The 3,982-nt window shown below is 49.8% G+C and overlaps 1 protein-coding gene across 2 annotated transcripts in view; it reads right to left on the bottom strand.

Annotated features, from left to right (window-relative positions):
• The window catches only part of TFDP2 (transcription factor Dp-2), a 157,812-nt gene extending 155,654 nt beyond the window's left edge, over positions 1-2,158 (bottom strand). For both annotated transcript variants that reach the window (XM_019503574.1, XM_019503575.1), the window contains exon 1: positions 2,149-2,158. The gene's annotated coding sequence lies outside the window, so the exon portion shown is untranslated. The remainder of the gene's footprint in view (positions 1-2,148) is intronic.
• Between the last annotated feature and the right edge of the window lie 1,824 nt (positions 2,159-3,982).

Here is a 3,982-nt window from a genome sequence, read left to right as displayed (position 1 = left end):
TGTTACAGGGTGGGCATATCTGTATGCGACTTATCAGTATATAAAGAAGTCTGCGCTTTGCTCTCATTGAGAATTAGATGCCCCTTGCTTTTTCTCCCATAGCCATGCAAAATAAAGCACTTGATAGCCAAACAGTAATCCTATCTGAATCTCCACTTTATCTTGGGGGCTCGTCCGGGATGCGCCCTCACACAGACTGCTCCAAGTGAGACCCTTGTCTTGGCTCTTCAACTCCATCACTCCGAGAAGGCTATCCTCGACTCGGTTCTTCGGCTCTGTGGCCTCAACACCCCGGACCCTGATCTACCATCCGTCTGTTTAGCTCTGGAAAAATCCCTGGCCAGGGTGAGTACCTGCCTGTTTCGGTGTCAGTAAGTCCTAGGCGTGACAATGGGTAGTGGGACCTCTGAGGTCCCGCCATGGGATCCTGCCCGGTTTATGCATCTGAAATATGGGCCCCAGTCAATGCAGTACTTAATTAAATGGAACTGGTATACCAATGTGGCCCCATTGTGATAGATGACCCCAAATGTGCTGGTCCCTAGATGGCTCATGGGATCATCATATCCTCAAGCATCTCCGAGAAAATTTGGAAAGCAAGCACCCTGTTCAAATGGAAGCCTGGTACCTATGGGAAGACGAGTCCGAAAAGCGCCATAAGCGCTCCCTTGTGTCTTCCTATAAGGATAATGAAGAAAAAATTAAGAAGCAAAAGCCAGAAGAACATCCTGCCTACTGCTATTCTCACCTGGTCCAAACCTTTACGGCACATTCTGGCAGTCAGGACCCAGAAACTAGCCTCCCTGCCATGATCATTCAGACCTTTGTTTTAGGGCTGTTACCTAGGATCTCTGAGTCCCTGCAAAACACTGTGATTGGGTGGGAAACTAAACCCCTCACCGAAGTTTTGGCTGCTGCCACTCATTTCTATACTAGAGCCCAGCAGCAAAAATCAAAGGCTCGGGACAAACTGATGGCTTTGCAAATCAGAGATCTCCAGGGTGGCGCCAGACCCCGGCACCCCACAGAACCATTTTGCTTGGCCTGACCACCCAGTCCCTCTGACATTCCCAACGATGTCTGCAGCTACTGTAAACAAAAAAGCCATTGGAAGAATGAGTGCCCGAATAAACCTCGGGGGCCCCCACTCTCAGCTAGTGCCCCATTTCAGCCACGTGCCCACCGAGCTCCGCCGCCCGGACCAGCTCCTCTCCAGTGCCTCGAAGTTGAAAATCAGTATTAGGATAGCCAAGACCCAGAGACTCTAGCCCCTTTACTTTCTACCTTTTCCGATGCTACGATACCTGTTACTGTGGGAGGACAAACTGTTCCCTTTCTTGTCGACACTGGTGCTTCTTTGGCTATGCTTAGATCTGGTTTTGTTTCTAAGGTTCCCATTTCTGGTAAAGTAATCACTGCTGTAGGTATTGGGGATCAGCCCATTGACCACCCCGTTACACAGTCGCTTTCGTTTACCTTGGGTCCCCTTACTGAGCAACATGACTTTTTGCTGAGTCCTTGCGCCTTTAAGTCTGTTGGGGCAAAACCTTCTCTGCAAATTGCGGGCAACAGTTCACTGTTCTCCAGATGGGGTCTTCCTCATGTTACCCCAAACCCAAATTCCTGCCTTTATGATGACACTAATGGAACAGGAACCTGAGCCCAATTCTTCGTCGTTGCAACAGGAACTATTCGCTCACCTTCCTGAGTCCTTTTGGTCCCACTCCACAACCTATGTGGGACTTCAAGGGTGCCATCCCAGTTTCTATCAAAGTTAAATCAGGAGCGTCTCCCCCATCGATCCTGCAATACCTGCTATCAGTTGCTGCCTCCAGAGGCATTGCTCCTGTAATACAAGGTCTCCTAGAACAGGGTGTCCTTGTACCTACCTGTTCTTGTTGTAATACCCCGATCCTTCCAGTTTGAAAGAAGAAATATACACCTGAGGGGTTGCCTGTTTATCGTTTTGTCCAAGATTTGCGTGCAATTAACAATTTTGTGATTCCCTTGATAGCTCTGGTACCCAACCCCACCACTATATTTTCTCAAATACCTGCTTCCACTCTATTTTTCTGTGGTGGATCTCTGTAATGCCTTTTTTTTCTATACCAGTTCACCCTGACTCAGTATTTATTTGCTTTTACTCACCAGGGCCGGCAATACACCTTTACCCGTCTGCCTCAAGGTTTCTGTGACTCGCCCACCATACATAGCCAACTTCTCAAGTCTGACCTCGATACAGTCTAATTGCCTCATGATTCTGTGCTAGTCCAATACATAGATGATTTGCTCCTCTGTTCTGATACCCTCCCTCATTGCCAAGTTGACTGTCGCTCTTTTAGAACAACTTGCAGCACGGGGCCACAAAGCCTACCACTCTAAGCTCCAATTCTGTCAGACTTCTGTTACCTACCTGGGTTACATCATTTCTCATGGTACCCATCACCTGCCTCCTGATCATTTTCTGCTGTTCTTTCCCTCCCACGCCCGCAGACTAAACACCAACTCTGTGGTTTTCTAGGTGCTGCCAACTACTGCCAACAGCGGATTCCTAATTATTCTGGACTTTCTAGACCTCTCACCCTTCTCACCTGTGATTCTTCCCTTGACCCACTACCCTGGGACAACGTCCATGAATCTGCCTTCTGTCAGCTCAAGCAAGCCCTTTCTTCTTCCCCCGCTCTAGGTCTGCCTGATTATTCTAAGCCTTTCACTCTCTTTTGCCACGAGCACCAAGGCACTGCCTCTGGTGTCCTGACTCAGACTTTTGGACCCTCCCCACACTGTCCTATTGCTTACTATAGTGCCTCCCTTGACCCAGTCACTTCCGGGTTCCCTCCTTGTCTCTGCGCCATTGCCGCTGCCACTCTGCTGGTTTCTAAAACTGACAACCTTGCCCTTGGACACCCCCTTACTGTTGCTGTCCTGCACGCTGTCCTCACCCTCCAGTGTGGTAGGACTCAGCACTTGTACCCTGGCCATCTAACCCGCTATGAGGTGGTTCTCCTGGCTGTGGACCACGTGGCCCTTGTCCGCTGTGATCCCCTCAATCCTGCCTCTCTTCTTCCTTCACCCTCAGACGGCCAACCCCATGACTGCATTCAGCTTGTGGACTTTGTTTCTCTTCCCCATCCTTATCTTTCTGATACCCCTCTGACTAACCCTGACCTCATTTTCTACATTGATGGCTCCTGTTTTCGAGATAATCACGGTATTCTCTGAGCTGGCTATGCTGTCTGTTCCAACCATACTGTTATTGAATACGCTCCTCTTTCTGTTACTAGTGCTCAAGCTGCTGAACTCATTGTTCTCACTCGTGCCTGTCACCTTACCGTTGAACAATCTGCTAATATCTATACAGCCTCTCACTATGCCTTTGGTGTCTGCCATTCTTTTGGACAGATCTAGAAACAGCAGGGTTTTCTTACTTCTGCTGGGACTCTCATCTCTCACCAATCGCCTTATTACTGCTCTCCTGGATGATATTCTCCTTCCCTCCACCCTTGCTGTTCTATGGCACAAAGCACACACTGCTACTGATGATCCTGTGCCTCTGGGAAACACTAGGGCAGACATGGTGGCCAAGACTGCCACCCTGTCAGAACTCTCCGGTCCTTCAGGCTGCTCTCTACCTCTCTTCCCCCATCTCCCCTGACCTTCCCTTTCTCCAGGATGTCACCCCAGACGCCAAAAAGGATGCCTGGATCTCTGGGGGCTGCTCTCTCCACTCCGACTCCTTGTGGTGGCATCTGTCTGGTCGCCTTGTAGCCCCCAGGCCCTGCTATCCCTTTTGGCTCAAATGGCCCACTCAGTGGCCCATTCAGCCAAAGGGGCAATGGTAGCTGAAGCTGACCACCATTGGTACGTCCCCGGTTTTTTCATCGTGGCTGCCCATTTTTGGTCACCAGTGTCCGTGACACAATCCTGGCTGACCACCCCAGCAGCCACATGCATTCCACAAAGCTTTAGGTCTTTAACCACA

This window comes from Gavialis gangeticus, unplaced genomic scaffold, assembly GCF_001723915.1.
Source record: "Gavialis gangeticus isolate Ggan-Ray unplaced genomic scaffold, GavGan_comp1, whole genome shotgun sequence".
Classification (NCBI taxonomy): domain Eukaryota; kingdom Metazoa; phylum Chordata; order Crocodylia; family Gavialidae; genus Gavialis; species Gavialis gangeticus.
The sequence above is the reverse complement of the archived record's forward strand: the minus strand, read 5'-3'. Positions and strand labels throughout refer to the sequence as shown.